Source organism: Chionomys nivalis, chromosome 4, assembly GCF_950005125.1.
Source record: "Chionomys nivalis chromosome 4, mChiNiv1.1, whole genome shotgun sequence".
NCBI lineage: Eukaryota > Metazoa > Chordata > Mammalia > Rodentia > Cricetidae > Chionomys > Chionomys nivalis.
Genome location: NC_080089.1, coordinates 70,416,246 through 70,424,671, shown reverse-complemented (window position 1 = coordinate 70,424,671; position 8,426 = coordinate 70,416,246). Strand labels below are relative to the sequence as shown.

The 8,426-nt window shown below is 46.9% G+C and overlaps 1 pseudogene; it reads right to left on the bottom strand.

The window, feature by feature from the left end:
- Positions 1–2,523: 2,523 nt before the first annotated feature.
- On the bottom strand, positions 2,524–2,615 carry LOC130874067 (U6 spliceosomal RNA; annotated as a pseudogene).
- Between the last annotated feature and the right edge of the window lie 5,811 nt (positions 2,616–8,426).

Genomic DNA, 8,426 nt, shown 5'->3' with positions numbered 1-8,426 from the left:
CTGGAGAACATAATCTGTGCAGAAAGGAATGCAGAGAAAGAGAGTGAGACAGAGAAGGAGGGAAGAGTCATATGGGAGCACGCTCACAGCCTGGCCGCGGATCTATAGTGAGCAGGTAACTAGGAGGGAATGCAGAGCCTTTATGTCATGACCCCTCATTACCATGTGTTCAAGCAATGCTGTAGGACTGTCCTCCCTACTCCCTTGTGCTTATTGGCTGTTCTGTTTGACTTGCAGGAAATCAGATCCCCTTGCAACAGTGTTCAGGCAAGTGGGAATGGACAGGGTGTTCTCTATTCTTGGGTGACTGTTCACGGTGTATCTGGCTATACTTGGGAGTCGGCAGTGATGGGAGGGTGCTGGGTCAACCCACAGAGTCTCACGCTTCTGTAGGAACTGGGAATCTCTGGAGGTGAAGGACACGAGGTCATGAGGCAGACTAGAGAGAAGCTGCCTGTTAATGACAGACCAATCAGAGCAGCTGTCTCAGTGCACCTGGGAATGAGATGATCGGAACTCAGGGTCTCGGTCAGAACCTAGCCAGGAGGAATGCTTCCCTGGCAGCCTCCGAGAAGGTGGTTGGTGCCCAGTGATCTTCAGTCAGAAGTGGGAACCCGGGCAATGAGAGCAGATACGCAGTCAGAAATGGAGCGCTGTCCTCCATGTCCGCAGAACCGAGAGCAGAGATGACTGTCAATGCAGCAAGAACTTGTCCTGAGTTGCCCCCATAAGTCAGGCACACTTCAAAACTCTATATTTAGAGTATTTATTTTTAACACTCACAAAAATGTCATGAAGTTCCTCATGAATTTACAAAGATATGCGCACAAAGAAGATCAGGGTCCCAACCAGTGTCGATGCTGGTAAAGAGAAGAAGCAGGGTTGGGAGACGGGTGCCTGACCCTAATGTTGGCATACTTAGCTATGGAAGGCCTGATGAATGATCAAGCTTTAAGATGTAAAAATCTATAAAAGCTCTCAGGGTGAGGGGGTATCAAAAGCAAGACTAAGAAAGAAGTTGTGTGTCTGAGTTCGGCTTGGCAGGGGTTATCCTTGCACACTGAGCCATTTAGTTGTCCCTGGCATTAGTCTTTTTTAAATGTTTTAAGTATTTTCATATGCATATGGTGCATATTGAGCATAGTTCTCCCATGCTTGCCTACTCTCCGTTGTTTCAACCCCTCCCTCCCGTTACTCCTCTTTATCCCACCAGCGTGACTGGACGATATCACTTGTATTTGCAAGAGAAAAATCTAGGACCCACAAATGAAAGAGAACATGATATTTGTCATGTCTGTGATATATCTGAAGTGTGTGTGTGTGTGTGCGTGCGCACTGTTTTCTTTACCCAGCCCTCTGTGTGGGACCCCTATGATGTTAGTCTTCTAAGAGCAACGCTAAAGGCCAGGAAAGAGTGGAGGAATGCCTTGAAAGTTTTAGAGAAAAATCTCCAACTTAGATTTTTACATTTTTGTCGAATTGTGAATCTAGGATAAATATAGAAAAAAATATGTTTGCAGTTGTGTTCTGGCCCTGAAAGCTAACCTTCTTTTCCCTCAGAAAGTGACTGCAGGGTATGTACCAGGGAGACAAAGACGTAAACAGGAAACGAACTGAATGGATAAAGAAAGCTGTTAAGAGAAAGACCCAGGTAGCAACCGAGGGACAGGACTGAAGAGCCACCAGCCCACACTGATGCAGGCAGAGTTAGGTTTCTTAAGGTATTTCCATGGAGAAGTGGGCCCAACAGAAAGGATGATATTGGAGGTAACTGGTATAATAGATCATCTAGAAAGATCTAGAAAGAGGATGCCATTGGACAATTATAAACAAGAAAAGACAAAGGTCTGAGCAATAAAGGACAAGCAGTCACATTAGAGTAGATCCCAAGAAGACAACAGTTACCTTGTCATCGTGATACAAATACTTGCCGATGGCATAGTTTAAAGTACGGGAGAGAAAGAGATGCCTCTCAGGTAAATGAGCAGGTAAAGTTACTTGTGCCATGCCTGGCAACCTGACTTCAATCCCAGGGTCCACATTATGGAAAGAGAGAATTGATCCCCGCAACTTGTCCTCTGACCTCCACACAGGCACTGTGGCAGGCACACACACAATTTATAACGCAATACAATGAAAGTGTGGTAAGATTTCCAAAGTGGCTGAACAAGTTTACACTCCCACCAGCAATGGAGGAGTGTTCCCCTTACTCCACATCTTCTCCAAGACAAGCTATCATCAGTGTTCTGATCTTAGCCATTCTGACAGGTATAAGGTGGTATCTTGGAGTCGTTTTGATTTGCATTTCCCTGATGACTAAGGATGTTGAGCAGTTCCTTAAATGTCTTTCAGCCGTTTGAAATTCTTCTGCTAAGAATTCTCTGTTTAAACCTGAACCCCAATTTTTGGTTGTATTATTTGGTATTTTAGTGTCTAGTTTCTTGAGTTCTTTCTATATTTTGGAGCTCAGCCCTCTGTCAAATGTGGGGTTGGTGAAGATCTTTTCCCTTTCTGTAGACTGCCAAAAACCACGAAATTTGCATGTCATCCTTGCGGCCGTGCTAATCTTCTCTGTATCGTTCCAATTTTAGTGTATGTGCTGCCGAAGCAAGAACATGAGCACCTTCTAATCGTGAGTGAATTTGGACTGGAGGTTCCCTCTTTTGGGAACCTTAGAGCTCCACAGAGCCTAGAACATGTTCGCTCCTGTCCCTATTTCCTGCAGAAACCCTCCCTGAAGCCTCGGTCTTTCCAGATCCAGCCTGCTGGAAGTAATGTGTTTCCAAGCTTAGGAATAGAATTAATTAACACAGCACATGGCCTTCTGCCAATTGGAATTTCAGTCTGGATTTAGTAGTTGGAGAAAACTTTGGTAAATTAATTTGTTGTTACTTAGTAAACACTGGTCATTTGGCAGACAAATTGTTTAAAACAGGGGCCAAGGAGTAAAATCATCATAAGTCTATTACTGGCAAAAGGACTGAAAACCACAGAGCCAGGGCATCTGACCTCCTTCCAGATCCAGTATCTGGGATTTTTTTTCCCCAGAAGCACAGGAGAGGGATAGCGTGAGTTGCTGGGGCGGCAGCTGGAATGACAACTTGGAGCTGGCGAGACTTGAAGTGTTTGAAGGGGGACGGTGTCCGGGACTCCTTTCTGACACCTCAGCAGCTCCTAAGATCTAATTTAGGACGGGTTCTCCAGCATTTGGAGGCCCTGAAGAAGTCATGTGGCTTAACCTCTTGTCACTTCGCTGTCTTTTCTTTGGTGACTTTGCTGGGGTAAAAGCCCCAACTCTAGTCATTATGAGTCCAGGAGGAGCAGAAGGTCATAGGACTTGCTTTGCCTCTAATATCAGCTGCAGCCATGAACTCCGAGACTCATCAATAGTGCTAATTGCTGTTTATTGCTGCTCAAAGGAAAGTGGCCCCTGGAACTTTCCTGCTCAGGACACTCAGTGCCCTCATTGGTGGCGCACATGGGTCCACTGTGTACCAGTGCTTTCCTGAATGTAAAAAGTAAGGTAGCTGGTCAAAGCAAGCCCAGAGGGTAACAATTCACAGTCAGTAGGCGTCCCTACAAAACCTATCTTCGTGGAAAGAATGGCTTGGTCTAGGGAGGGAAAGTTACGGCACTTGCGGTGGGAGGCATGGCTGGCAGAGGTGGTTCCCCGAGGGCAGGTCCATGAGGGTTATAGGAGAGCCTACTTCTGGTTCATGGTCTGACCTGTGCTCTTAGGACAGACCAAAGTAATGTGACTTATACACTAAGCCCTTCTCTCCCTGAAGAAGGGCTTTATAGGGAAGTCTGTTTCTGTCCTAAGTTCTCCCTCTGACTCCTAATCTGTGAGAAGAATAAGACACGGCAAGTTTTCGTATCACAGACTACCCCATCCCACCACGCCTTCCCCACCATGATGGGCTGTTCTCTGGTGTAGGAGGTCCTTCTCTTTATGTGTTGCTTTAATTGGCTAATGAATAAAGAAACTGCTTTGGGCCAGATAGAGCAGAACTTAGGTAGGTGGAGTAAACAGAACTGAATGCTGGGAAGAAGGGCAGAGTGAGAGACGCCATGGATCTCCTGCCTGAGACGGACACTGGTTAGAATCTTGCCTGTAAGCCACAGTCATGTGGCGATACACAGATTAATAGAAATGGGTTAAATTAAGATATAATAATTAGCCAATAAGAAGTTAGCGCTAATGGGCCAGGCAGTGTTTAAATGAATACAGTTTCTGTGTGATTATTTCAGGTGTAAGCTGGCTGGGTGGCCTGGACGGAACAAAAGGGCCCGCTCTCCATGGAACAGTTCTCTCTGAATGTGAGCTAATGAAACCTCTTGTCCCTTGCATTGCTTTTGTGGGGAGTTGGTCACAGAGAGGAGAAAGATCTAATGCAGCCTACAAAGCCAGTTCTGATCTCTGTGCCTCTGGGCTAAAATGTGTGTGGTTTCTGAGGGAGACAGAAGAGCCAGAGGCAAGCCCTCTCATCACCCGCAGTACCCAGAATGCCTGAGGCTATGGCTGGTCTAGGACCCAAGGATGCATTTAGGAGACTGAGAAAGCCAGAGCAGAGGCAGGCTGTGGTCCCTTTGCTCTGGATGCCACACAGCCATCCCTCCAAGGCATGGCAACCCGCCACGCATGGCCCATTAATTCCACAGGTGCAGTCTTCACGTGTCACCAGTTATTGCCTCTTATCACCCCCGTCTCCCAGCCATCTGCCCTGCTATGTCAGATCAAAATAAATCAACAAACAAAAAGTGGCAGGCAGCTGCTGCCTCGGGGATGTTGCAGCCAGTGCTAGACTGGCTTAATTTTGTCGTTGCTGTTGTTTGAAGACAGGGTCTCGTGTAGGCCAGCGTGGCCTTGAACTTGCCATGTAGCCAAGGACAAACCTGAATTACTGATTCTCCTGCCTCCTCAAGGGCAGGTACTGCAAGCCTGTACCACCACACTTAACACACGTAGTGCTGAGGGACCAATTCTAGGGCTTCACATATGATACACAAACACTTTACCAGTGGAGCTATAGCCCCAGATCATTAGACTAAGTCTGAGTGACTGTTCATCTTTCTTCTTCCTCGGGTGACCAGGTGGCAATACACACACACACACACACACACATACACAAGCACGCACATGCACACTCATGCATGCATGCATACACACATATGCACACAAACATGCACATACACATGAATACATACATGCATGCACACATGCATGCACATACACACACGTACACGTTCTAGGTTGTGATGGTTAATACTGTCAACTAAGCACCAGCATTCCTCTCTCTGTGCTTCCTCACATCACTTGCAATATGACAGCTTGCTTCTGTTGCTGTGCCTCCCCAGCATGGTGGATTCTATCCCCTCAAACCTCAGGCACGGACAATCTTGTCTTCTCTTAAATGGTTTCTTTTTTTTTTTTTTTTTTTCAGTTTTTTGAGAAAGGGTTTCTCTGCAGCTTTGGGGCCTGTCCAGGAACTAACTCTTGTAGACCAGGCTGGCCTGGAACTGATCTGCCTGCCCTTGTCTCCCGAGTGCTGGTATTAAAATTGTGTGCCACCACTGCCTGGCTCCTTACATAGATTCTTATCAGTCATTTGGACACAGAAGTGAGCAAAATAACTAACGCATAGGTTGATGGTGTGGTAATTGTTGGGGGAGGTGTTGTAGGAAGGTGGGACAAAGAGATGCAATAGATTTCAGGGCATGCTAGTGATAGTAGGCCGTTTACTAAGCTCAAATTGCTTACTAGCAACATAAATTCACAGTAAGGTTCAGTTCTCACTATGGTGCTGAGAAATAAGAACGCTGCTATCTCCACTTTTGAGATGAACACTGGGGGCTGGAGAAAAGACTCGGTGATTAAGTCACTCATTGTTCTTGCAGAGGTCCAGGGCTTGGTGCACAGCACCCATGTGGTATCTCTAAAACATCTGTAACTCCAGTTCCAGGGGATCTGACGCCCTCTGCTGGCCTCCAGGCACACACAGACATTTGGCAAAGCAGTCATAGGCTTAAACTAAAAATAAATAGATCTTTAAGATGAACAGCTAAACTTACTGCATTAACAGACTTGTCCAGGATCAAACACTAACAGTTCATGATCTGAATTAAAAATCAGTGCTTTTAATCCCTGGACAGGCTACCACCTCACCCGTCACTGCCACCTGAGACATCCCCCCCCCCACTTTAGTGTCACAGGAGTGGAAAAATTATGCACCCAATCTTACAGGGTTGTGAGTATTAAGATTATGAACTAATGCACAAGGCATTTAGAGTAACTTTCCAGAATGCATTGGTTACTAGGTTTTTTATTTTATTTTTTATTACTTATTTTGTGTGTACAGGCCTCTTGCCTTGCATGTATATCTGTGTTCCAACTGTGTACAGTGTCTGTAGAAACAACAAGAGAAAGTCAGGTCCTCTGGAACTGGGGTTACAGATAGTTACAATCCACCACATGGGTGCTGGGAATCAAACCTGGGTCCTCTGGTAGAGCAGCCAGTGCTCTAACCACTGAGCAATCTCACCAGGTTCTATGTTGGCTCTTATTATTGCTACTATAAATTCTCATTTCAGAATATTTTAATAGATTTCTCTTTTGACATCATTTATTTGTTCATAGTATGTACACACGGGGATGTAGCATACCATTCACAGGAAGCCACAGGCCGACTTTTGGAAATCAGTTCTCTCCTTCCATCCTATGGGTCCCAGAGGTCAAGCTCAGGTCTCCAGACTTGGCAGCAAGCACCTTTGCCCAGTGGTCCACCTCATTGGTCCAAGAACGACCTTCTTTGGCTGGTTAGAGCATAGAAAATGCAAGTTTCCTGCACAGAAAGTGTATTAGAGGGTATGAGGGCCTCTGGGGGCTCAGAGCAGCTAGAACTAAACAGGACACATGCAGTCAAGGATAGCTATGAATATGTCCAAAGCAAAATCAAAAATTTATATAAAATATAAGGGAGTGTGTGTGTGTGTGTGTGTGTGCGCACACGTGCGTGCGTGGGCGCGTGCGCGCACTCGTGAAACTAGAGTGCTTGGCTCTTGAGGTGTAACTTTGAAAATACCAATGCTGGGTTGCAATGTCAAAAGGCTGGACATGCCTGGGAAGCAGTCATTTTTCTACACTGACCCACATCAACTTGGACATTCTTTGCTCTGTGAACTCCTGGGCCTCTTGTTCTCTTTTCCTTCCATCCTTGCTTCTGATGGCTCTCTACGGAGGCCACTCACCATCTCCCACAGCCCTTTCTCCCCTGAGTCAAAACCCATTAAACTCCCCATTCCCAGAGCCATGGTTAAAAGCCACACCAATGGCTTGGCGGTGGGGTGTGCCACCCTCACAGAAAGTGCCCGAGGAGGCACAGAGGGATGCATTTCGCTGGCCTACTCATTTTTGAAAGCAATTTCTAGCACTTTTCCCCTCCACTGCGTCCCTCCCTGTGATGGGAAAGCTTGAGGATTAATTGGCTGTGGCATCCCCAACATCTGCTCCCCATCCCTACGGAGGAGGGCTCCTGACTGGCTTTAGGTTTAGCCTTCAGGTCTGTGACTTAGAAGATGAAAACAGTAGCCGTTGCAACAGGAGCAGTTTCAGTGGTTTGTCCTCTCCAGCATCTGAGACTGACAACTAAAGCCACAGTCAGTGGCTGGCTTGCAGGATTCACAGATTGTTTACTTCTGGGCTGGCCTCTTCCAGTGGGACAAGGACAGTTTGAAAAGTAGCTCGAGGCTGGTGAACAGCTGGCTGCTGCTTCCTTCAAGAGCATCCTAAGAACAGGGTTTCCATGGCTGGCACTCTTTGTTTTTCTGAGGCAAGTGTTTCAGTGAGCCAAATGGCTGTGCCTTGTGTCATCTCCTCTTCCTTTCTCCCAAGTCCCATGAAGGACCACCATTCCCCTACCCCAGCCAGCTTTATACACTTCCTTCCCCTGAGACATGGAGGCCACTGCCTGACTCAGATCTCAGACCTCAGAGGCAAAGTGGCTACATTTGAGGACAGTGGAAAACAGGAATCCCCCCCCCGAAGCCAACAAGAACTACTACAGGCCCTGAGCAATGGGCATCTTGGGGGACACAGAAAGCCAAGGAGCAGGATGCTGGCCTTGAGCCTGGGGAGAGCAGGGAGAGATCACAAGCAACCACCAGGAGGCAGACATTTCCTCTAAGTCTGGGGGTCTGGAGAAAGCTCCCAACAGGAAGAATCTTGAAGGAAATCAAGAAAATGCCTCACAAAGCAAACAGATTTCAGTATAGACTGACCTGAAGAACACAGGCCAGCTCAGGATCCTGGGCAGCGCCATCATTCCCATTCCTTCTCATACTTCTCCACCCCGAGGTCAGGAGCGCCAGGTGAGAAAAGAGGTGTAGATCTACCATGAGTCTGAACAAAACTGAACTGAGTCTGTGTT